Source organism: Pleurodeles waltl, chromosome 1_2 (genome assembly GCF_031143425.1).
Source record: "Pleurodeles waltl isolate 20211129_DDA chromosome 1_2, aPleWal1.hap1.20221129, whole genome shotgun sequence".
In the NCBI taxonomy this organism is placed as follows: domain Eukaryota; kingdom Metazoa; phylum Chordata; class Amphibia; order Caudata; family Salamandridae; genus Pleurodeles; species Pleurodeles waltl.
In genome coordinates, this window is record NC_090437.1 from 830566367 (window position 1) to 830594101 (window position 27735).

Below are 27735 nucleotides of genomic sequence, written 5' to 3' on the forward strand. Positions count from 1 at the left end.
CACACTTAGCACCACACAACCCACCCTACACATCACCCACACCACCCCATGGCACCGCAAAGACACCCCAGGTTCTCTGATGATAAACTCAGGGTCATGGTGGAGGAAATTGTACGAGTAGAGCCACAGCTGTTCGGAGCACAGGTGCAGCACACCACCATTGCCAGGAAGATGGAGCTATGGAGCAGAATAGTGGACAGGGTCAACGCTGTGGGACAGCACCCAAGAAATCGGGACGACATCAGGAAGAGGTGGAACGACCTACTGGGGAAGGTGCGTTCCATGGTATCCAGGCACAACATCGCGGTGCAGCGGACTGGCGGCGGACCCCCCCTCTTCCCCCAGAATTTACAACATGGGAGGAGCAAGTCTTGAACATCCTGCATCCTGAGGGCCTCGCTGGAGTAGGCGGAGGAATGGACTCTGGTGAGTCAAATCTTAACTAGTTCTTCCCCCCACCCCACCTGCATGCCAACTCATACCCCCACCCTCACCCTCACCCCCATCACATCCTACTCCTTGCAACTGTCTCACCATCACAACCCACCCATCCCAACACCTAGCCCTGCATGCGTCCACAAAGCATGGACACCCATCACCTAAGCATGCCCACTGCACATACACATACAACCCCCCCCCAACCACCGTCACAACAGCCCCCACAAAGGAATGCCAGGACTGGGGTACACGGGCACCCACCCATTGCACGCTATGACACACACAGAAGCAATAACCAAACTTTTATACCCCTGCAGGACCCGAACGCCACGTCACCGCGCAGGAGGGTCCACAGATGTCCACTCTACCCCCAGAAGAGGCCCACAGTGAGGACAGCAGCTCTGTCTCCCTGGATCTAGATGACCAGCCCGGTCCATCGGGGACCTCGGGACAGTCGGTTCCCCTCACACAGCCACAGGCCACAGTAGACCTTCCCCCCTCTGGGAACACCAGCACAGCACCCACCCAGCGGACCCATACCTCTGTCCCCAGGACACGTCAATCAGCGGTGTGTCCACCACTACAGGGAACCCAGGCTAACCCACCACCCCAACAACAACAGGGACCTGGGGGCAGGGGTAGTGGGCACACGGTCCAGGGGACAGAGGCCCAGGGAAACAGGGGAACTGGGAGGGCTGCTGTGCGACAGGGGGGGACAGGCCCAGGGAACCCACTCTCCACGAGGCCCTCTCCTCCATCATGGGAGCATACCACCGCTCCCAGGAGACGATGGCGACGGTCCTGGCCAGGTTTCAGGAGATCCAGCTTCTGCAAGAGCAACAGTATATGGGGTTCAGGGAGGAACTAAGAAACATAAGTTCCGCCATGGGTACCATCGTAGTGGCCCTGAATGAGGTAGTCACGACATTGCGGGACACTGTGGCACCTCAAAGGGCCCCTGACACTAGCATGCACCAAGAACTGCCTACCACCTCCGCCGGCGCTAGTGGACAGGAGGCCCCGACACAAGACCAACAGGCCACCAGAACCCCACCCCCTGCAGAAGGAGAACCACCCCGCAAGCGGGCCCTGAGATCCAGGAAGAAGACAGAGTAAGATGTCAAGACCCCCGCCAGCAAAGGATACCGCCCTGATTGTCATCCCACTGTCCCACATTGTCACCCTGTCCAACCTTAAACTGCCCCTGCCCCACTTCCCACAGGCATTTGGACAATGCACCTGTCAAACTGATAGTCTGGACTCTGCCATGGACAATCCTCCACCATCACCCCTCACCGATTTGCAACCACCCATCCAATTTAGAGCACTTGAATAAAAACACTTATTGCACAAAACAATCTGGAGTCTGGCTGTGATTTAGAACAAATGTATTTGACATGACCGTGCCAAAATGTTAATTCACATTGTGATGCTAACAAACCGCTGTCACACAGCTGTAGTCCATGGGGAAACAAAGCAGATGTCACGCAGTGGGGCCCACATCTCTGAAAACGGAAGGGAAAGTCACAACACAGTTACCATACACTGGGGGAAAAAGTCAGACAGTAGAGAGGTAGGAGTCATTAAGTAAATGTAATATGCCGGTGTCTACTCTTACCTGTGTGTCACTGAAAATACTGCTGTATTACTGTGTTCCTGTTCTCTATGTCGTCCTCTTCGGCTTCCTCCTCTTCACTCTCCACAGGCTCCACAGCTGCTACAACACCACCATCTGGACCATCCTCCTGCAGAAAAGGCACCTGGCGGTGCAAAGCCAGGTTGTGAAGCATACAGCAGGCCACGATGATCTGGCACACCTTCTTTGGTGAGTACATTAGGGATCCACCTGTCATATGTTGGCACCTGAACCTGGCCTTCAGGAGGCCAAAGGTTCGCTCGATCACCCTCCTAGTCCACCCATGGGCCTCATTGTACCGTTCCTCTGCCCTTGTCCTGGGATTCCTCATTGGGGTCAGTAGCCGGGAAAGGTTGGGGTAACCAGAGTCCCCTAATAGCCACACCCGGTGCCTCTGGAGTTGACCTATCACATACGGGATGCTGCTATTCCGCAGGATGTAGGCGTCATTCACTGACCCAGGGAACTTGGCATTAACATGGGAGATGTACTGGTCAACCAAACACACCATCTGTACATTCATGGAATGATAACTCTTCCTATTCCTGTACATCTGTTCACTCCTGCTGGGGGGCACCAAAGCAACATGTGTCCCATCAATGGCACCTATGATGTTGGGGATATGTCCAAGGGCATAGAAATCAGCCTTCACTGTAGCCAAATCCCCCACCTCAGGGAAAACGATGTAGCTCCGCATGTGTTTCGGCAGGGCAGACAACACTCTGCACAACACCTTGGAAAACATAGGCTGGGACATCCCTGATGATATGGCCACTGTTGTTTGAAATGACCCACATGCTAAGAAATGGAGTACTGACAGCACCTGCACTAGAGGGGGGATCCCTGTGGGTTGGCGGATGGGTGACATCAGGTCTGGCTCCAGCTGGGCACACAGTTCCTGTATAGTGGCTCGGTCAAGCCTGTATGTCAGTATGACATGTCGTTCCTCCATTGTCGACAGGTCCACCAGCGGTCTGTACATGGGAAGATTCCTCCATCTCCTCGCATGTCCCAGCGGACGGTGCCTATGAAGGACAACAGCGAGCACAGAGTCAGGTACGTAACCACAGCTTGCACATAACACGATTCCCAATGCTTTGAATGGCTTGTATGAGTGTTGGTGCATGGCCTAGGTATGTGTGACGCAGTTAGTAATTAGGCCATGTGGGCCCTTGAAATGGCGGCTGCCTGACCTGTGAAGTGCGACAGTGGGATGTGAGGTCAATGCGCTGGCGTGGCACACCGCAGCAGTAGGCGGTCGAAGACCGCGGCGCTAAGCCGCATTGGTTAACATTGAACCCTATGGGTTTCAGGAGCCAATGACGATGTGCGCCGGCGGTCGCGGTACGCACCGCCGCGGGCATGACCGCCATTTTCTATCTGCTTAATCACTCGATACCTGATCTTCGACAGGAGAGGACCTACACTGCAAGTGCTGCTGTGACCTCGGTCTGGAAGAGACAATGGCTCATGCGACTGGGGAAAGGGCCCCTGCCTTCACTGCGGAGGAGTTGGAGAAACTTGTGGATGGGGTCCTCCCCCAGTATGCGCTACTCTACGGTCCTCCAGACCAACAGGTAAGTACACTGGGACCATGCTTAGTGGGCAATGTCTGGGTTGAGTAGGGTGGATGAAAGATGGTGGGGAGGGGAGCGATTGAGGCATGCATCAAACGACAGATGAGAGCATGTGCCACATGGCAAGGGTGGGGATGGGGGGGCCACTCACATCGAGCATCCAGAAGGTGTTGACAATTTTTCTCTCCCTGTACATGTCACATAGGTCAGCGCCCACCAGAAAGTCGCGATTTGGCGTGCCATCGCCAAGGACGTCCGGACCCTGGGGGTCCACAACAGACGGGGCACCCACTGCCGGAAGAGGTGGGAGGACATCCGACGCTGGAGCAGGAAGACGGCGGAGGCTCAGCTGGGGATGGCCTCCCAACGTAGGAGGGGTGCCAGTCGTCATTTGACCCCCCTGATGTCCCGGATCCTGGCGGTGGCCTACCCCGATTTGGATGGGCGCGTGAGGACATCACAGCAGACACAAGGGGGTGAGTACAAATACATTCTGCTTACTTTGCGCGCAGTGGAGGTGTCTGGGTGGGGGAGTAGGGCTGTGGGTATCCCTAGGCCAGGGCGATTTCTGTACGCTAGGCCCCTCCGTAAGGCATGGCCCTGTGCCCCCGCTCCCCACCTCTGTAGGGTGCCAAGTACAGGTATCCATGGTCCTGTGTCATCTATGTGTGCCGTTGTCATCCATAGGCTTGTAGCCCATGTCCCACGGATTGCGTAGTGGACCCCAAGTGCGCGGCGTAGTGCAGGGGGCTTCTGTGTCTGTCTTGTCCGCCAACGGTAGCGGTAATCCATGCACTCAACATGTCTTTATTTCTCCTCCCCCCCTTTTTTGTGGTCTTCCTGTTCATGTGTGCATTAGCATCATCAGGCGGAAGAGAAGTGGCATCGGAGCACGAGGGAGCTGCATCTCACATGGCCATGGCGGGCCATGCAACTGACTCGGGTTTAACCAGTGAGACTGAGGCCGAGGGGAGCTCCACAGCGGGGACTCGTGCTGATGTCAGTGACAGCGACTCGTCCTCTGAAGGGAGCTCCCTTGTGGTGGCGGCAACATCCGTGCCCCCGAAACAACAGGTACAGCCGCCACCCAGCACAACAGCACCGCTCTCCCAGCAGCCCCTCAGCGTTTGCCCCGTGCCCGCTCACCCAGGAAGGTGGGCATCTCCTTCGCCCCAGGCACCTCAGGCCCTGCCCTTGTCACCCCTGCTGCCCTCAGTGAGGAGGTCATTGACCTCCTAAGGACCATCATTGTTGGGCAGTCTACCCTTTTGAATGCCATCCAGGGTGTACAAAGAGAGGTGCACCAGAGTAATGCATACCTGGAGGGCATTCATTCGGGTCAGGCTGCCCATCAGCGATCGTTCAACTCTCTGGCCTCAGCACTGACGGCAGCAATTGTCCCTGTCTCTAGCCTCCCCCCTCCAACTTCCTCCACCCAGACCCAATCCCCTGTACCTCTGCCTATCCCAGACACACCTACAGACCAGCCTGCACACACCTCAACACCCAAGGGAAGCTCATCCAGACATAAGCACCACACATCACACAAGCATTCACACAAGCAACATCCACATGCAGATATACCTACAGCCACTGCCTCCACTGTCCCCCTCCTCCTCGTCTCCCCCCTCCCTCCCTGTGACGTCTCCACTCACACTTGCATGCACAACATCTTCAGCCACTACGTCCATCACCAGCACACCCACCAGAACACTCCGCACACGTGCAGTCACCACCCCCACTACCATTTACACGTCCCCTGTGTCCTCTCCCAGTGTGTCTGTCACCCCCTCTTCCAAACTACACAAACGCAGGCAGCCACCCACCCAACAGCCATCCACCTCACGACAGCCTCCAGCCCAAGCACCTGCACCCAAAGACACCAGACTTCACACTCCTACAACCAAATCCTCTTCCTCCACTCCCATACCCACTACACCTTCCCATCCCTCTCTTTCCAAATTGCTTTTCTTTTCTTGTGAAGACTGTTGTCCATGGACTGTGGAGTCCCCCACCCTCAAGGGCATCCAGTTCAGCTAGGAGCCAAGGCACGGCCAGCCCACCCCCGGAAAAGCATGCTAAGATTGCCAGTGCCCGGCGCGAGCGACCAAAGACCCCAGGGACAAAAATCTCTACATTGGCTCCGGCAGGAAGTCGGGTGCCACCTGGCACACCGCCAAAGGTGGGAAAGGGCCACAAGCGTGCAGGGAAGGGTGGGAAGGGCAGCAAGCCAGACAAGTCCGGCAGCAGGCCAGCTGGCCAGGAGGGCCCCACCAGCCCCATCCCAGGTCTGCAGAAGGACACCCACAGGCCCGGTACTGCAGCCCAGGAGGGCCCCGCAAGCCACGTCCCAGGTGGGCAGGAGGACACCCACAGGCCGAGAACTGCAGCCCAGGAGGGCCCCGCAAGCCACCAGACAGATGGGCAGGAAGGCCCCGCCAGCCACATGTCAGGTGGCGAGTGACATCCATGCCTGGGCCGGATCCGCTAACCAGGACACTCATCTCAAGCACCGCTCCGCTGGGCACCGCCGTCTCAAGCACCGCTGAACAGGGCCCTTTCATCACAAGCACCGCTGAACTGGGCCCTTCATCTCAAGCACTGCTCCGCTGGGCACCGCCGTCTCAAGCACCGCTGAACTGGGCCCTTCATCTCAAGCACCGCTGAACTGGGCCCTTCATCTCAAGCACCGCTCCGCTGGGCACCGCCGTCTCAAGCACCGCTGAACAGGGCCCTTCATCTCAAGCACCGCTGAACTGGGCCCTTCATCTCAAGCACCGCTCTGCTGGGCACCGCCGTCTCAAGCACTGCTGAACAGGGCACCGCTGTCTCATGCACCGCTGAACAGGGCCCCGCCGTCTCAAGCACCGCTGAACAGGGCACTGCCGTCTCAAGCACCGCTGAACAGGGCCCTTCATCTCAAGCACTGCTGAACTAGGCCCTTCATCTCAAGCACCGCTCCGCTGGGCACCGCCGTCTCAAGCACCGCTGAACAGGGCACCGCCGTCTCAAGCACCGCTCCACTGGGCACCGCCGTCTCAAGCACCGCTGAACAGGGCCCTTCATCTCAAGCACCGCTGAACTGGGCCCTTCATCTCAAGCACCGCTCCACTGGGCACCGCCGTCTCAAGCACCGCTGAACAGGGCCCTTCATCTCAAGCACCGCTGAACTGGGCCCTTTATCTCAAGCACTGCTCCGCTGGGCACCGCCGTCTCAAGCACCGCTGAACTGGGCCCTTCATCTCAAGCACCGCTGAACTGGGACCTTCATCTCAAGCACTGCTCCGCTGGGCACCGCCGTCTCAAGCACCGCTGAACAGGGCACCGCCGTCTCAAGCACCGCTGAACAGGGCACCGCCGTCTCAAGCACCGCTGAACAGGGCCCTTCATCTCAAGCACCGCTGAACTGGGCCCTTCATCTCAAGCACCGCTCCGCTGGGCACCGCCGTCTCAAGCACCGCTGAACAGGGCACCGCCGTCTCAAGCACCGCTCCGCTGGGCCCTGCCGTCTCAAGCACCGCTGAACAGGGCCCTTCATCTCAAGCACCGCTGAACTGGGCCCTTCATCTCAAGCACCGCTCCGCTGGGCACCGCCGTCTCAAGCACCGCTGAACAGGGCCCTTCATCTCAAGCACCGCTGAACTGGGCCCTTCATCTCAAGCACCGCTCCGCTGGGCACCGCCGTCTCAAGCACCGCTGAACAGGGCCCTTCATCTCAAGCACCGCTGAAGTGGGCCCTTCATCTCAAGCACTGCTCCGCTGGGCACCGCCGTCTCAAGCACCGCTGAACTGGGCCCTTCATCTCAAGCACTGCTCCGCTGGGCACCGCCGTCTCAAGCACCGCTGAACTGGGCCCTTCATCTCAAGCACCGCTGAACTGGGACCTTCATCTCAAGCACTGCTCCGCTGGGCACCGCCGTCTCAAGCACCGCTGAACAGGGCCCTTCATCTCAAGCACCGCTGAACTGGCCCCTTCATCTCAAGCACTGCTCCGCTGGGCACCGCCGTCTCAAGCACCGCTGAACAGGGCACCGCCGTCTCAAGCACCGCTCTGCTGGGCACCGGCGTCTCAAGCACCGCTGAACAGGGCCCTTCATCTCATGCACTGCTGAACTGGGCCCTTCATCTCAAGCACCGCTCCGCTGGGCACCGCCGTCTCAAGCACCGCTGAACAGGGCCCTTCATCTCAAGCACCGCTGAACTGGGCCCTTCATCTCAAGCACCGCTCCGCTGGGCACCGCCGTCTCAAGCACCGCTGAAAAGGGCCCTTCATCTCAAGCACCACTGAACTGGGCCCTTCATCTCAAGCACTACTCCGCTGGGCACCGCCGTCTCAAGCACCGCTGAACTGGGCCCTTCATCTCAAGCACCGCTGAACTGGGCCCTTCATCTCAAGCACTGCTCCGCTGGGCACCGCCGTCTCAAGCACCGCTGAACAGGGCACTGCCGTCTCAAGCACGGCTGAACAGGGCACCGCCGTCTCAAGCACAGCTGAACTGGGCCCTTCATCTCAAGCACCGCTGAACTGGGCCCTTCATCTCAAGCACTGCTCCGCTGGGCACTGCCGTCTCAAGCACCGCTGAACTGGGCCCTTCATCTCAAGCACTGCTCCGCTGGGCACCGCCGTCTCAAGCACCACTGAACAGGGCACCGCCGTCTCAAGCACCGCTGAACAGGGCACCGCCGTCTCAAGCACCGCTGAACTGGGCCCTTCATCTCAAGCACCGCTGAACTGGGCCCTTCATCTCAAGCACTGCTCCGCTGGGCACCGCCGTCTCAAGCACCGCTGTACTGGGCCCTTCATCTCAAGCACCGCTGAACTGGGCCCTTCATCTCAGGCACTGCTCCGCTAGGCACCGCCGTCTCAAGCACCGCTGAACTGGGCCCTTCATCTCAAGCACCGCTGGCCCATTGGCGGAAGGGGCAGGCCCGCATCTGTGTCGGGCAGGGCTGTACGAAGCACTCTGGGCACTAGTCCCCCTCAGTACCAGTGGAGACTGTTATCCACTTGAGAGACTGTGGCTTTGCACTCCCTAGGATGGTACAGTGGGCAACCCACCCACTGTAGAGACTTGAGAGACTGTGGCTTTGCACTCCCCAGGATGGCACAGTGGGCAACCCACCCACTGTAGAGACTTGAGAGACTGTGGCTTTGCACTCCCCAGGATGGCACAGTGGCCATGGAGGCCCCTCGTGAATCTGGCGTCGTGGACTCCTCTGGCTGAGGTGCCCCCCCTTCCCTTCCCCCTGAGGTGCCTGTAGTTTTCCTATCTGATGCCCCTGCAGTGTTCTCTCCGTTGGAGGCAGGTAACTTGTGTAGGCTTTGCCCATGTGTTTTGGCCCAGTGGCCCACGAACAATGGCTGATAGACATATCGGACTGGACAATTTATGTATATAAAGTTATAGATGTGTGATATATTTTATACTCAGTCTTACAATATAATTCTATATTTATAATCATTTCCTTTTGCCTTTGCATTCTTCCGGGGGGTTTGGGGGTGTAACTGTGATGTGTTGCTATGCATTGATGTGTGTGTTGTAGTGGGTGAGGGTGAGGGTGGGTGTGTCGCATATGTGTGTCCCCGTAATTTTTTGCCTCCCCCTCCCCTGTGTCGTAGGTGCAGTACTCACCGTTGTCTTCTGCGCCGGCGTTCGTGCTCCTGGTAGAGGAGCAGGAAGACAATGGCTGGTAGGATGTGTAGTTCGGGTTCCATGCTGTCCAGATTCCTCGTGGGGTGTATGGAGGTGAGTGTTTTCCGTTTGAAATGGCTGTTTCCGCCGTGTTTTTATCGGCGGGGCTACCGCCCCGGAAAAGGTGGCGGATTGGTGGGTTGTGATAGGGTGGGCGGTACATTGTCTCCCGCATGTCTGTTGGCGGTGACCGCCGCGCTGTTTGTTTGTCCCGCCGTGGCGGTCGGTGTGTTAAAGTGGCGGTCTCTGTTGGCGGTTTCCGCCAGGGTCGGAATTGCATTTTTTTTACTGCCAGCCTGTTGGCGGTTTGGCTGCCGCTTTAACACCGACCGCCAGGGTTGGAATGACCCCCTATATGTGTTAGCAGATTTGTATGTTTTATAGGTAGACTGTAGAGGTTGGACTGTTTCAATGCACATAGTATGTGGATCAATTCACAGTCATCATACTATGAGTCAACTCTACTATCTTCCACAAGTATGAATCGGGGCAAATGGCTCACTGTACAAGAAACACACAGTAATTGCACACTATCTATGTTACCACACTGTTAGACCTGGCATCCTTGGTGTGGTCTTCCCTAACGTTTTGATCTACTTCCCAGCTTGTTGCTGTGTGCTGGACTCTGTTTCTGCTGCTTTTGTTACTCTGGGCACTTTACCACTGCTGACCAGTGCTAAAGTGCAAGTGCTTCCTATGTGAAATTGCATGTGTAATTGTTTTTTCCATGATTTTCATATTTGATTTGCTAGTAAGCCCCTAGTAAAGTGCTGTAGAGTTGCCTATGGCATGTAAGACAAATGCTACTAGTGGGACTGCAGCACTTAATGTGCAACCAACATGAGTAGCTCTGTAAACATGGATCAGACCTGCCACTGCATAGTCTGTGTGTACAGTTTTAAACTGCCAATTCGACCTGGCAGGGATACCCTCTTGCCAGGCCAAAACCTTCCCTTTTTATACATGTAAGGTACCACTAAGGTAGGCCCTAGGTAGCCCCATGAGCAAGGTGCAGTGTATGCTAAAGGTGGGACATGTACTGATGTGTTTCTGTGTTTTACATGTCCTAACAGTGAAATACTTCAAAATTCAGTTGCCACTGTTACAAGGTCTATCTCTCTAATAGCTTAACATGGAGGCTGTTTTTAAATATTCCTAAAGTGTAGTGTCCCTTGAGAGCAGATAGAGATATGGAGTTTGAGGTCTCTGAACTCACAATTTTTTAGATTGTTAGTTTGAAAATGCCACTTTTAGAAAGTAGGCATTATATTGCTTAAACCATTCTATGGCTCTGGCTGTTTGTGAATCTCCTCTAAACAGTGACACAAAGGGAGCTGGGTGTAGCCTGAATATCCAGATGATCCATCTGGGCTAGAGTGGAGGGAGGAGTGGTCCCTTACATCTGAAAGGGATGTACCTGGCCTCACACAATGTATTCTCCAACCCCCTGGTGTGCATCTGGAGCCAGACCTGGGCAAGGCAGGATCCTGTAAACAACAGAAATTTTTCTTTGAAGTTGGGCAACTTCAAAGGCAGAAAGGGGTATAAGTATTGGACCCAAAACCCCGGACTTTAGATTTTTTCAAGATTTGCCTCTGCAACCAAGAAGAACCTCTGCCAAGAAGAAGAGCTGAAGAACTGAGGAGAAGTGCTGCCCATGCCTGTGACTGTGCTTTGTTGGACTATCCTGCATTTGCTGCTTCTGCCTGTGAAAGGGGACAAAGACTGGACTATGTGATATATTCCTGATTGAGAAGAATCGGTGAGGGCTTGGACTGAGCTTGCCCCCTGTTCTAAAGTCTCAGGGCCATCAAAGACTTCCTCTGCCAGCACCTGGGCTCTCTACTGAGACTCCTGCTTAGTGATGCCTAATGCAGTCCCTGGGCCCCCGAAGGGAGAAGCTGGTTGAAAAACAGAGTAGACCAAATTTCGAACGACTCCAGACCGACGCCGCTGCTGAATCCCATTCACTCTGCCGGCAACCGAAGTCGTGGTCCTCGCTGGAGTGCAACAACCCCACAGGCCTGATGGCGCTCCAGTGTTGCTGAAGTATGCAACTCTGTGGAAGTTGCCTCACCACACCATGTCCACCGGATATTGACTCAGCCGGAAATACATGGATCTAACTCTTCACACCGTCGCCGCCTTACCTCCAACACTCCGCAGCAAGAACCCAATGCCTCTTCGTGATGCCTCCTCTCATTCACCCCGCATCACCACAGCCAATCCCCGATGATGCTACAATCCCCAGCTCCTTGATCCTGCTTGTTTCTGCATTTACACAAGGTACTGTACCTGTGGGTCCGTATGACTCCATGACCGGCACCATTGACATCAGATTGTTGGGAACAGCTCCTTTCGGACGCAGTGACATCACTTCATCGAAGCATTTGTGTTTCTATGCAATATTTTTGTGTTTAATCTTTGAAAATTCATAACTTTGTATGTGTATGTTAGATTTTTGTTGTTTTGGTCTTGTTTTGCTCAGATAACTATTTGGCTATTTTTCTAACCTGGTGTTGAGTCATTTTGTACTGTTTCCACTGTATTACTGTGTGTGTTGGTACAAATACTTTACACATTGTCTCTGGGTTAAGTCTTTCTGCTCATGCCAAGCTACCAAGGGGGTGGGCGGGGGTTAACCTGGTGTGTTTCTCCTTTGCCCTGACTAGAGTGAGGGTTCTTGCTTAGACAGGGAGCAACCTGACTGCCAACCAAAGATCCTATTTCTAACACACACCATGGGCCTGATTCTAACTTTGGAGGACGGTGTTAAACCGTCCCAAAAGTGGCGGATATACCACCTACCGTATTACGAGTTCCATAGGATATAATGGACTCATAATACGGTAGGTGGTATATCCGCCACTTTTGGGACGGTTTAACACCGTCCTCCAAAGTTAGAATCAGGCCCCATGTTCATTGTGTTTGGCAATGGAGGACCATTTTGTTAATAGTGTTGACAAGCATACTTTTTACGTGCGCCAGATGTTGTACAGCACAGTTTGCCATACATAGCTATATACATTTTCTGTGTGGCAATTACCACCAAATGTGATGTGAGTGTTAAGATGTTTACTGTGACGATGGAACTAACTTGCTTTCACACTGGTAGTGTTTATCTGTATATTTTCACATAGGTACACCTATCCACGTAGTCATACTATTCTGACAATGTGAAAGTCATTTATGCATGTGTGACTAAATATGGTAAAATATATATGGTTACTCTGCTGTGTCCCGGTTCAGAATGACCTCTCAGCTATGAGAGTCGGCTTTTCCGACACTAACAGAAGCCCAAGCCTTGAAAAAGCCCCGGCTTATAATGCCAGAGGGGGCGAAACACGTGTTGGCTGTCTTTCTTTTCTTCTTCTCGTGCCATTAATTGGATGTTGCTTTTACTAAAGGATAAGAAGTGATTTTTTCTTTTGAACACTTGGAAGCAAAATAACTATTGTTAATACAATGCAATAAACTTTGATTTTGATTGCCTAAAGAACTTTTGAGTGGGACTCTTACCTCTCTTTATTGGTATATACTCTATTTTTGAGGACGTTTGGGTCCCTGTCCTCTGGTCGAGTCCCCTATCTGCTGAATTAGGCATTTCCACGGGAGAATAGTATTTGGACCCTCTCCACTTTGGAGCCTTACCTTTTTACTCTGCTGTGTTGCTGCCACTGATGAGATATTTTCATCTTGCTACTCATCTTCATAAATCTTTCATCTCCAGGAACTTCTTGCTCTATATTGTCATCGGGCCATGGGGTATTTGTCTGTACACAAATATTCAGCAATATGCAGTACACTAGTGTTATTTGGCAAATAATTATTGGGTAGTCAAGTAATAGACCCTCAGACATATCTGGGCTCCCTAAGCAGTACTCAAGGACTCTGAAAGTTCTGTCTACAATAGAGCAGGTCCTGCTTAGGCCATAATAAAAGCTAGACTGGTCTTCCGTATGTTTTTTTTTATAAGGATTCATCACACACAGCTGAAGACAATATCCTTTGTCAGATGCACAGAAAGTAGTGGGGTAAATAGGAACTGTAATGACCAATGGTGGTACCACATTCATGTACTACCTGTTATGTGTCCTCTGTTATACATGCACTATTTGTTATACATGTGTGTGAGTGAATGCCATGAATGTGGTGATTTGTCACCAGTAGGAAGGGTCCATTTGCCACTGATGAGTCAATTCACTCACACTGATCTATTGGCTCAGTTTAAGATTACTATTTTCATATGAAAGTGTCACGTTTGGGCCCAAAGCATCCTTTTTTTTTTGCCTCAAGCAACAGGATTACAGAGATGGTATTACTTTTCATACCAATGCATCACATTTGTGCCTAAAGCATCATGTTGCCATCTAAATTTGCCTGAATTTAACATGTTCGGACATATTTTGGGCTGGTATGGGTGCTTGGAATATGGCATGATTGTTAAACAGGCACTGCAGACATCACAAACAGCACTTACCAAAGAGCAGTGCATTGTGTATGACACTTTGATGATGATGTTTTGGGATTCAAACATATTTGTCAACTGTTGTTACTTACTTGTGGTTTCGAAGATCTGGGTAAGTTGTTGTTTTCTTGAACTCAGATAGTAACACAGAGCAACGGATGGTTGTGAATATTTATTGTAATGTGAAAGGACGGTCACATGCTTTTGTGATGAATTAACACGTGATTTAAGTGACAAAGTTGTTAACAAACTGTGGCCCTCATTCTGACCTTGGCGGGCGGCGGAGGCCGCCCGCCAAAGTCCCGCCGTCAGATTACCGTTCCGCGGTCGAAAGACCGCGGCGGTAATTCTGACTTTCCCGCTGGGCTGGCGGGCGGTCGCCTTCAGACCGCCCGCCAGCCCAGCGGGAAAGAGGCTTCCACGATGAAGCCGGCTCGTAATCGAGCCGGCGGAGTGGAAGCTGTGCGACGGGTGCAGTTGCACCCGTCGCGTATTTCACTGTCTGCACAGCAGACAGTGAAATACATGTAGGGGCCCTCTTACGGGGGCCCCTGCAATGCCCATGCCAGTGGCATGGGCACTGCAGGGGCCCCCAGGGGCCCCGCGACCCCCCCTACCGCCATCCGGATCCCAGCGGTCGGACCGCCGGGATCTGGATGGCGGTAGGGGGGGTCGGAATCCCCGCGGCGGTGCAGCAAGCTGCGCCGCCGTGGAGGATTCAATGGGGCGGCGGTACACTGGCGGGAGCCCGCCAGTGGTGCCGGTCCGACCGCGGCTTTACCGCCGCGGTCGGAATCCCCATTGGAGCACCGCCGGCCTGTCGGCGGTGCTCCCGCGGTCCTCCGCCCTGGCGGTCAAAGACCGCCAGGGTCAGAATGAGGGCCTGTGTGTGCTTGTGAGCACCTGCAGCAGTGTTCTGGATGTCTCCATGGTCAGCTGCCTCCTCCTCCATCTGGTCATCAAAGGGTTGGTCCCCCTCAAAGGGGTAATTTGTGTGCAAACAGATGTTGTACAGTATGACACACACAACTAGTATTCTGCAGGGGGGAAAGCAATCGAACCCCAGATACATCCAGGCACCGGAACCTGCCCTTAAGCAGCCCAAATGTTCACTCCACCACATTGTGGGCCCTTATGTGGGCCAAGTTATATGCCTTCTCCAGCTCTGACTGTGGGTAGCTTTACGGGGTCATTATCTGATGCTGAATGCCACATCCCATATCAGCTGAAATAGAAAAAGAGAAACAGGGTCACTGTTTAGGATAACACCATAGGAGACATTCCTGCCCATGTGTGTTATGTGTAGTGGTATTGTCATGCACTTCTCCAAGATGTGGTCATGATGTGTGACTCGTGATTGTACTGACATTTACAGGTAAATCCCCAATCAATCCATGTGATGTCAATTGCAGCGCAGGAGCAGATCAGATACAGTGATACTACAATTGTGCACTATGACTGTCCAATTGATGCAGCAGATTTTGGTGGGGCCATTTGCCGCTGATCTAGTCCACTCTATGTTTTTGTATTGTTTTTAAGGAAATGTATTGCATTTCAGTAAACTACATGGTTTGTCCACATTTATCTGGAGAGCAGAATGTCATCCAAAGGTGATAGGTGCCCTCACAATGCCTCCCAATTCTCTTCAAAGGTCTTTTAGATATAGTACCATGTCATTAGCGTATAATGAGATTGACTGAGGTACAAAATGCATGGGTATCCCCCTCACTTGAGGGTTTTGTCACATGTAGTGCACTAGGGGTTCTATTGCTAGTACAACTAAGAGCAGGGATGAGGGACAGCCTTGTTGTGTTCTGTGTGACACTTGATATGCCCTCAAAATGTGGCAGCCTGGCCAAGCCCTGACTGTGGGTGATGAGTATAACATGTTAACCCATTTAATGAAGGTTGGATGAATTCCAAAACAGGGTAATGCCAACTACATGAAGTCACACCCCAGAGTATCAACGCCTGGTGGACATCCAGAGCAATATAGCCAGGATATGGATAATGCTCCTAAACGGCCTCCATTACACTTAAAAGGCAATAAATACTTAAGGAGGAGCTGTGTCGCAGGACAAAGCCATTCTAATCAGGATGGATCATTTGCAGTAGCAGAGGGAGGAGTCAAAAGGCTAGTATCTTACTCAGTATGTTGTACTCTGTGTTTAAAATTGTTAACAGGCTTTAAGAAGTAAGTTCAGTGTGCATGTTTCTAGGATTGAGCAGGAGCTCACTAATGTATCCCTAGTGGTGGAAGTGAGTCTACTTTATTTCATTGAAGAGTTATCTAAACTCTTCAATTGGGGGACTTAATCGCTTAGTTCATTCAATGTCATGTATTCACACAACATGTGTGAAGGGACAGAATGTCGAAGAGGATTTTTGCTTGGATGCCCTCCTAAGGTAGGTGGTAACATACCAGACATGGCTTACACAGACACATACATTGGTCCAGGGTCATCCACAGATGTGATTGGCATCCTACATTACACAGGCCTTTGAGTGTAAGATGTTATCCAGGGCAGCTGACATGTTATCCACACAATATGTACTCACACATACCGCAATGACACAGGCCTTTGAGTGTAAGATGTTATTCAGGGCAGTTGAGATAATATTATCCACACAATATACATTCACACATTCCACAGTAACATGATGTCACAACTGCTGTTGCCAGACCCATGAGTGCATGTCAAGGTGGTGGAAAATTGTGTACATGTGTGACAGCACTGTACCCAATATGTGCACACAACACATGGATCCTAGAGATTTGGGAGGGATCCTGTGCAGTCCAACTGCACAACTCCCTGCACAACGTCTCGGGGAAGGAAAATTAGTACACAATATTTGGACCATACTTCCCAATAGACTTGCACACTAGTTGCATAGCAGGCACACATTCACACTGGCATCAGGAGTTGTATGTGTTCTTCATTGTATGCAGGATTGTATTTGTGTGTGTGGGAGCAGCCTCCAGCCAAGGCAGCTGCCTCAGAGACATGGTGATTGATGTATGTGTGCCATATTACACAGCACACATGAGACATGCAAGTGCTTTTTGCTGATTAATATTCATTTGAACAGCTACACGTCACCTGCCAATGGGCCATGGTTTGTCACCTTGCAGCTAGTTCCAGGTGTGTGATCTATAACATGCCTGAACCGTGGGAGTCGCATGGGCCACCTCCCTCCCAGTCGACATGGTAAACCTTTCTTGGACACAGTGATGGTAGTCATACTTCATGTCTGCCATGCAATGCTCTGTGCCTTTATACCATGCAACATCTGCAAAACAGGCTTTAGATGTATTCACCTCTATAGTTGTGGAATTTGCATTGTATATGTGATATGATGCATGGTGCATATATGTTGAACAGCCCTCAGGCTGGAGTCCCTATCTGTGTTAGCAGACACTAAAATGTGTATTGTGTCATTCATTTCTAAGTGTTAGTGGATCTGTCATGTACTTGAGTTCTGCCTATCTATAAGGAGGCTATTGCCATATTGCCCATCCTGAAATCTCTGGTTCATGATGGCATGTTGGAGTATGTATGCATCATGCACACTGCCGGGTTATTTGGTCAGAACATTTGTAAATGACCCACAATTGTCAACTATCACCTGCACATTGATGGAGTGGGTGTGTTTGCGGTACCTGTATAGATGGGCGATTGCAGCAGGAGAAACCAGTTGCACATGTTTTTAGTTCATGGCACCCAGCATATGTGGGAACCCAGCAATGGCATAAAAACCTTGGTTGATCTCCTAGTGCAGTTGCTCGGTTATTGAGTAAGAGGATGTAGTGGGATATCAGACAGATGATGGCATCCAGGACAGAGGGAAGGAATGAGGACAATGATGGCTCTGAGATTCCACCCACTTTGGCTGCTGTTGTCTGGAAGGACCTTAAAGCCCGTATGTGCAGTACAGCCATGAACTTTGTCAGGGGTGGGATGTTGATGTCCCTGTCCACTGTTGCCTGGAGTCTGGGCACAATCAGGTGTAACAGCTGTTCCATGGACTCAAGAGGTAATAGGTAATTACCTCTTCCTCCCTGAGTCTAATCAGGGGTGGTGGTGTGGGTGGTGGCCTTCTTAGGACTCCAAGATGCAGTAGGAGTAGGTCCATGTTGTCCTAGAGCTTGCCTGAATGATTTTGGTATGTTCTCCTTATGTACCAGTGACAATGCATCATAGTTATGCCTGGTCTGACAAGGTGTTACATTTTTTTAATGCTCCTATGGTGCAATGTGCCAGCCCATATTTACAAGGCCAGTCAAAGCCACCTTGCGTGACTTTTCGCGGCCTTGTAAATATGGCCTCTTTCATGCATAACTGCATGAAAGGGGCATTCCATGGGTCTTGCTGTGGGTGTTCCCACGCAACACCCATGGAACTTAGAATCTGAATCATTCCCAGGAATGCGTCAGATTCCTACACCACATCAGGGGTGGCATTAAAATGGCACAACCTGGAGAAATAACATTATTTATCCCTGTTTTTTTCCTGTTTCTATGTGTGCTGCATTATGCTCCCTTCTCTTCTTTACACCAACAGTCTGGCCAATAAAAAATATCCTGCAGTGTCCTGGAGGAGCCCTTCAATTTAGATATGGTGTCTGGACCCTCTTCCATCTTCCATCTTGAGCACCACTTTGATGCTGGAAGCACAATATTGGTTCCAGTGTGGCTATGGCCACATGTATCACAGACAGTCCACATACAACCGCTATGCACAGTTATAAAGGATACACATGCAACATTCATGTCCCACATGGATGGACAAAGGGCCATGTTGCAGGGGACTGGCAAGCCAGTAGGTGACTCTCCAGGTAAAAAGGCCTGCCTTGCTACCTCGATCAATAATTGCTATTACCACTGTCAGTTCTCTAGAGATCAGTGAGCTGACACTAGTCCTGTTCAGTAAAGAAGGGGGTGCATATGGTGTCCCCTTCCAGACCACAAAGACACATTCTGTGTCTCAGTCACTGGAAAAAAATGCATATAGCACTCACACATGATTGTTGTGTGTGCTGAGGTATGGTTAAAAAATCTACTGGTTGCTGTCATGAAATTGAGGAAGGGTTGTGCCCTCGCCAGAGCCATGCAGGAGACTTTCCTCTATTCCAACAACAATGATGACTCTCCAGGCTTAAGGGTACACTGTCTAAGAGTATAAGAGGTGTAGCTGAGACCCTGGATCCTGTTAGAGAAATGTTTGCACCCTAACTGTAAGTGTCTGCTTCATCTTTACACCAGTAGGTCTGTATTTTAATAGTCAGGTCAGAGACCAGATCTGGGCTGTTCTGGCCTCTGCATAGTTCAATCAAACTGGTCACTCCAAGGTCTGTGTTGCAGAGTGCTAGCAGTAAGGGGGTAGCTGGGTGCTTCCTGTGAGGAGAGACCTAAATCAGTGGTAGAAGAGCAAGGAAGACTGCCTCACTCAAGTTCTGTTTAACCTTTGGGGGTATTCATTTCAGTGAACAATGACAAGCCAGGAAAGTGCAGAGGATTTTCCCTAAGCTTCAAAGGGGCCTTCTCTCTTCTCACCTTTACACCAAAAGCCAGACCAATACAAAAGATCCTGCAGTGTTCTGGAGGAGCCCTGCAATTTAGATTTGCTGTCTGGACTATCTTTTATCTTCCATCTTGAGCACCATGTGGATGCTGGAAGCACAAGATGGGTTCCAGTGTGGCTATGGCCACATGTATGACAGGCAGTCCACACACATCCTCTATGCATAGTTGTAAAGGATACACATGCAACATTCATGTCCCACATGGATGGGCAAAGGACCAGTTTACAGGGTACTGGCAAGCCAGTAGGTGACTCTCCAGGTTAGAAGGCCAGCCTTGCTACCTGCATCATTAATTGCTACTACCACTGTCAGTTCTCTAGAGCTCAGTGAGCTGACACTAGTCCTGCTCAGTAAAGAAGGGGGTTCATATGGTGTCCCCTTCCAAACCATAAAGACACATTCTGTGCCTCCGTCACTGTAACAGAAATGCATTTAGCACTCACAAGTGATTGTTGTGTGTGCTGAAGTAAGATAAAAAAATCTAGAGGTTGCTGTAATAAAACTGAGGTGGGTTGTGGCCTTGCCAGAGCCACCCAGGAGACTCTCCTCCATTCCAACAACAATAATGGCTCTCCAAGTTTAAGGGTAAACTGTCAAAGAGTATAAGAGGTGTAGAGGTAGATCATCTGAAAGTCAGCAAGGGCTGCACACTAGGGGGCATATTTAAGAGCCCCTAGCACCACCTAAGTGCCACCATAGTGTCATTTTGTTATGCTAAGGCGATGCAAAAGTGGCTTTTTCCACAAGCCATATTTACAAATTGGCGCAATGCATGCTTTGTGCCACTTTGTGAACCCTTGCACCACATTATGCCTAATCCAGGCAGTATGTCTGCAAGGGGGGAGTACCGGCGCTAGTAGGTCTGCAAAAATGCCACAGTGAAATTTAACAGATTTCACTGCACCATTTAGGCATCATTGTTAATGCCTGCTCAGAGCAGGGGTTAAAATAACGTTCCTATGGAGACCTATGGACCTACTTTCACTTTGCTACACTAGCATCAAAAGGTTTGACGCTAGTGTAGCAAAGTGCCACAATAGAGTCACAAATGTTGATGCTGTTGTGCTACCAACCTGAGTGGTGGGCCCTATTATAAATGTAGTGCAACCATGGTGTCGTTAGGTGCTGGTAGGGGAGCGCAGAAAAAGTGGTGCATCCGCTCTGATGCACCAATTTTTCTGAAATATGGCCCTAGGATTGAATGATGTAAATTACTTGACCACCACTGTGATGGATTTGGAAATGTAACTAAATAAGAGTGGCCATCTTGGTTGGAGACAGGTGCACGTGGGTGGCATTTCTATATATCAGGTGGGAACAGCCAGGCTTTAGAGCATGTTTCTGTAACAGCCACTAAAGAGTGCAAGTTAGAAGTGGGGAGTAAGTAAACTGAGGCATGAGAACATTAGAATCAATGACACTTAATCCTCCATGATGATGACAGTGTTACCCGTGTCACCTGCAGACAATGGGGCCTTCACTGAGGTAGCAGGTTCATCTGTCTCCACAGTTAATTCAGTGGTGGAATGAGTCTGGGGTAACTGTAACAGCCAGCTAGTACAGGGAAACTGACACCAAAGCCTGCATACTAGAAAAGGAATCAGAGTGGCATTAAGGGGGCTGGGGAGCATCTGTTGAAGGACAGATACTGACAGCAAACTACACAAAAATCGTTTTATTGCAGGATTAGTTTATCCAGGTCTTGGGTTGTGGACCCACCCTGGGTTCATGGACCCTGATTTGGATCTGCAATTTTTTTATTACATTTTTGAAGACTCTTGAAAGAAATGGATGTTTGTGGATGATGTAATTCATAATGTTATCTGTGCAGTGTTGGATTGGCTTTTGGGGAAATCTAGAAGTCTGGCACCACCAAAAGAACAAGTTTGAAAGGACCAGTATTTCAACTGTATTTGGTTCTTTCGGTGGAACAGGAGCAAAATAAACCCAGCGTGTGTACTGATCCTTTCAAGCTTGATCATCTGGCAGTTCAAGAGTGCCAGACTGCCCAATCAGGCCAGTCCAACTGTTTATGTGTGACGTGATGTGTGAAGTTATGAGTAAGGTATTGACGCATTTATGGTTAATGATAGCCGATGGATTTCTATTCTTTTTTGTGGTGATATCTGTAGCCATAACATCTGAAACTTTCTTTTTGAGGTGTATATACACACACACAGAAACACACAGAAACACAGCACACACACACACTCCCCACACCCTCTGCATAATTTGCAAACTCTCTGTAATTTCACAAAACCAAAGTAAAGGACAACGAAAGAAGAGTACCAGCATGCAAAACATTAAAAGGTGTTCTACTAATCATGTAATATCCAGCCACAAAAGGTAAGGCATGTTTCAAATTATTTGCAGTCAAGCAGGGCCGGACTGGACTGTAGGCATTCTAACAGTGTCAGAAGAGATGAACCAACGGGTCAGTTGGTGGGCCCATTTTGGCTATTCTGGGCCTGTTGTTTTTTTTATGGTGAGCCTGTTTTTGCGTTAATTTCCCTGATATTACCACGTACATTGCCTGCACCAAGCACAAATACATGCAGTCTCCCCTATCTCGCTAAACAACTATATTACGTGTTTTTATAAGTTCAACACTGGCTTTACTTGAGATTGTGGGACACCTTTTTAGCCACCTGGGGACCACTTTTTTTTTACAGCACAGACAACCGTGTAATCACCCGTGGGTTTTAGCACAACTGAAAAGATTACATGAAAGTGTGATCCATTCTTAGTTGTTCAGCCCCAGAGTTGTGGCAAATGACAAACACAGAAAGAACTTGTCTAACCAGACTGCCTCATTGCAGGGACCCCTTGCTGCGCTGCTTCCCTCTGATGGTCTGCGTGTGGTCCTTAGGAAGCTATGACCAGACCACCAGTTATTCTCCTTATCTCTCCTGAATGCCAGACACAGCCTTCCCTGGTGTGTCCACTGAACAAAGCAGTTATTTAAATCATTAATTTTTGTTCCTCAATTAGGAATCATACATTAAATCTTGTTATTTACTTGCTCATTCTTGAATCTTTTTAGCAATGTTTAATTGGAAATGCTCTGAGACCATGTGGAAAAATTTAGCATGTTTGGTGGTCCGCAGTTAATTTGCTAACTGCCAACTATTGCACACAGCAGGCTTTTTATTGTGTTAAGTGATGCTGGCCCCAGGGCCTCTGCTAATTTCGCGTGTGTAGTGTAAAGAAGCGATTTCTTCACTTTCGGGCTCACGCGCCAGCACTTGAAAATACATTGAAAAGACAACGGAAATTAACATTAGAAGGAAAAGAAAACAGATGTAAAATATGGCTTCTTCCTCGGTGTTGCTCCTGTTTATTTTTTAATGTGTAAATAAGAAAAAAAAATTGAATCAATGGACCAGTCATCTCTAAATGAATAATAGCATGCCCACAACAGTCACCACAACACCAGAAATAAAGGATAGATGACAATACAGGAATTTGCTTTTAATCGCAGAAAGTTTGCTGTTTCTGTTTCCTCATGTTTTCTCTTTTTTTGTGGGCAACAGTTATTCTTTCCACTGTTACGTTGTTGAGTGCTGCTAAGAATAAACGATTGTTTTGTTGGTGAATTAAAGTAAATACCGAGAAAGGGAATATTTGATTTTTCTAGAAATGAAATTGCTCTTCGATGCACAAGAGTAGCTAAGTGCAACTATTCTGCTTTGCAGGACTACTCATTATGGTTACGGGTACTTTATAAAAAAAAAAAATACACAATTTCTTTAAAAATAAAAAGACAAAGTTTGACTGAGTCGGTCAAAGTAAGCATTGGTCACTACCAATGTCCCTTCAGAATTGGAGCCCTGCAAGCAAAGTAATTCGTGTTCTGTGGGGAATTTATTTTAAAGTTGCTAGCGGCCAGAACACTTACTGTAGCTAGCTATCTTAGGGAGTTTTTGTGGTGAAACATCAGCGCCTTCTGCTACAACATCAAACATGTGTAGGCCAGATGCCCATGAGCAGCGCAGCATTACAAGATCCGACTCAATTTAACAATAATCTGAGGACAGCGGGTGTGAACCTGAGCTGGACCAACACCTCATCAGACTCCTCGGCTAATTGATTTCAAAATTAGACTTGGTATTTTCTCAACCATAATCTTAAAAGGCAGCAATAAAACCCTGCGGATTCCTTTGAGCTTGCCAAGCTTTTATCCAAATGGCTTATTACAAAGAGCTGGCACATCTGAACTTTGGCATTGGCGAATAAATCCCAAAACAGTAAATCGAAACCACATTTGGCGCTGGCGGTTTGTTGAAGGAGTTTGTAGTCACAGGGAAACACGATTTGAGTTTTTTTTTTTCTAGTGCCAGGAAATAATTCATTGAATGTGTTTTATTGTGAGTGTTGTGAATTTATGTAATAAAAATATCCGTAATGGCTCTTAGAGAGCTTTTTGTGTATCAACATATCCTAAGATTAATGGGCTCGGGGAGCAAGTTGTTTCCCTATCCGTTTAGAAATAGTGCTAGGGTTATCCTGACTGTGTCAGTGATATCCCAGCCACTTTGTAGGTCTACCCTTTCAACTATGGAATGGTACTTTGCGGCATCATAGTCCAAAAGGATTTAGATCTGAAGTTCGTGCGTATACAGTAAATCATATCCATACTGTTATGTACTTGGAGTTGTAGCCAACAAAACATGACAGTGGCATATGTGCCTATTTTACACTGGCACACTCAATGACTGTAGAGGGTTTTCAAAAGCAGGTGTCACTGGGATGTCCTTTTTACAGCTGAAGATCAAGGGCCCGCCCACAAAGTGATGCTACCAGTTATCTGTGAAGAAAAAGAGAATGTCAAAGAATACAAGCACTGACAATGCAAATAGGTTTGGCTTGTCCTCGATTTCATTTCGTAACTCGCTGACAAGTTTTGGTGCCCAATAAGTCATCTTGAATGCACTCTGTCACTCATACATCCATTCATCCACTCACTGACTCATTCTTGTATTTACCCATTTACCCATCTGCAATAAAAGAGATGCACAAACTCCCACAAGCATATGGAAGATAAATTAAAAGAAGAAAAGAAGAAAAAATGCAGCCCCCTAAAGTTGGGAGGCATATACTTGTAATACAAAAATAAATTTAAGTAAGCGGTGGCCATCTTGCAACGGTATTGTACATAATGTCATTGGGTTACAGTTCCAACTTTGCCACCACATGTAGAAGCAGCATTCTGGCCATCTTGAAGTGGTAAAGACAATAATACACTGTGCACAATACAGTTCCATGTTACCCACTCAAAAACCTTTGGTCCTTATTTGAGAAAAGTAGTGCTGCACGCAGTGCTGCTCCACTTTTCTTGCACCCTTTAGCGCCCCAATAACGCTACCAATGGTCGCTGTTTCTAAGATACAGAGCACCATGACGATAGTTAGGGGAACTAGCATCAAAATGTTTGCCGCTAGTTCGGAGCTTTGCAGGATTAGTTTAAAAAATGTTAATGCTAATCCTGCAAAGCCCATTGAGGCCCATTGGAAACAATGGCATACCTCCTTTTAACACCTGCTCTCAATAGGCATTAAAAGTGCCACAATAAATGATGCAAATAAATCTTTTAGATTTCTTTGTGCCATTTCCCGTCCCACCCCCCACCCCCAATGGGAGGCACGCCCTCTTTGCATACATTATGCCTGGCACAAGCATAACGTAGCACAAAGGGTTGCAAAGTGGCACAATGTATGAATTGCGCCACTTTGCAAATTTGGGGCAGTGATTGTGGCCTCATTGGGCCACATCAATGTAAAAATAAATTATGCTAATGTAGCGCAAGGAGGAGCTAGGGGCTCTTAAATCTGCCCCTTTGTACTGGGCAGGCATCTTTTAATCCTGACACTTTGAAATACATCACTGTTGTACAATGCCAAGTTGGCCAACATAATTCATCTAAACATGATGGCTATTGCAACGCAGATACTTTATAGCCAATCTATTTTATAGTGGTCTGCTTAGAAATAGTGGCTGCATTGCAGGCAGCTGTCAGAATCTTATTTTGGAGCATAAATGGAGGAAGTTTGAAGATAGAGAGAGAGGGGAGGTCTCCAGAAGCGAGCTTCCTGTTCACATGATGTGATTGAGCTTGATCTTCTACCTCAAAATTCTCTCTGTACTTCCTAAAACTCTTACTTGGATATTTGTGTACACTTCTCTCGTTATTCTGTAAAATATCACTTCTGCTAATCATGTTACTTGAAAAAAACTCTTGGCAACACATACGTAACACATACGAACATATACACATTTACTATTAATCAAGTACTGAATGTACTTCTCCAAAAGTCTCTTTATATTTATTGGTGATGTTTCAGTCTCTCTGCCTGGCACTGATTCTGCTATTAATGTACAAAATAACGACGCTGGTAAGTACTCGGTCTCTGTCTTTATACAGGTAAATATTCCCTTTTAGGAAAATGTAAGTTTTATTACCGGCCTATCGGAGAACTTATATAAAGGTTCTTTCAATTGTCAATCGGTTTTGTTCAGTCACAACTTTGCACAAAAATACAATGAATTGTCTTTCACTTCTATGAGTTTCCAACATTACTTTAGTCTCACTTCACTGTCTTATATAACGAAATTAACTCAAGTGTATAACAAATATAGTCACGAAGAATTATTCTCAACTATTCTCCGCTATCTTGGTGTTTTCTTCTTCCATCAATCAGGTCCCCTATGGAAGCAATCAGACAAACAAGGTACGTGGTATTCTGCTGTCGTCCCTGCAGTGTGCTGATTCAAGACGCTGGTAAGTACTGAATGCTTCTCCCTCCCTCGATGCTCCGATTGCCTAGCAAGGGTGTGGCAATCGGGCGTGGTATTTATACTTTTGGAGTTCAAGACGGCTGCTGAGATTTGGAACTATTGCACACCTTTTTCCTAGCCTTATCTGGTTGCTGCAGAGTTATTTATGCACGTTTGAGCCACATTTCAGATCACCCTTTTGATGACTTATGTCTTTATATTATCCTGCGCCTGGTGTCTTGCCTTTGAAACAAGTACATAAATTGTATACTTTACACTTTTCTCCCATCTTTAGTGGTTACACGTGAATTGTATCCCTTAATTCTCACAGTTTTAATCTGTTTTGTGGGCATTGATAATCACCGGCTTTCACTTCCATGTGTCCATCTTTTTAGTACAAGCAACTAGAACTCTTGTTGGGTTTGTTTATAGGTCTAGCTACTCATGCTGACTTTTGTGGGGTATCGGAGTTACCATGACAACAGCACACTGCAGATGAAATAAGGGACAGAAAAGTAGCTCAGCAGGACGGCCTGCGTGCTTAAGACAGCCACAAAATGAACAAAATAAATTAAAAGAAAACTATGAAGTAAATCAATGGAAAGCTAAATGACTGGTATCAGCCCACACAATGAAGTGCACTCGTTTTCAGGCAGATGTGCACATGTAATTAGGCCAAATGCTGTTAATCACAGAGCAAAAGAGCCAATGGCCGAATTGAGCTAACTGGTTGCACTGTGCAATATGCTGTAATGGGGAGAAGCATTGTGCGAATGACACTTGTACAGATAGAAGAGGGCTGGCCAAAAGACCCTATGTGTTTGTGTATGTAGGTATATAGAGTTTATTCGTTTTTTTTTTAAAAAGCCTAAGAGTTGCTACTCCACTTAAGAAATGTTAAAAAATGGCTTATCAGTTGAGGAGGGTGGAAGCCCCACAAAAGCAACAACCACAACCCTTGTCAGGGTGAACCACACAAGCCACTAAATTAACCTGTGCTTAGCCCTCAGCAGCTTAGCATAAAACATTCAGGACTTGCTTAGAGGCACTGTGTAAAGTATGTATGCAGCACACAGAAATAAAGTGAAACACAACACACAAAAAAATCCCAAACCAATTTAGAAAATAGAGTTCATTTTAAAATATAAAATGTTTCGTTTTTAGTGAAAATAGCTCCAGAAGCACCATTTATAGTTATCAGGTTGTGCTAGGCCATCGGAAAGTCACAAGTTCAAGATGACCAGAATGGATTCCCTCAAGCAGCAAGGCAGTTTTGGCAGCAGGGCAGTCCTTTTGAATCTTTCACGTGTCCAAGAGTGTCCTGAAAAAATGATTCTGAAAGTACTCTTTTTATGGCTGGTGCTAGCCTTTGTGCGGGGTACCTCCCTAACTGGTTAGGGTCAGTTTCTCCCCTTCCTCTCATCCTAGACCCAAAATGTCTAGTATGACAAAGGCCTGGTGTCAGGTTAATTTCTGTGAGCTGTGGATAAGGTCCATTGAAATCTAATCAGGATAGGGTACAGCTCCTCTCCAACCATCCGGTCAGTAAGACTCTCGCCCATATAC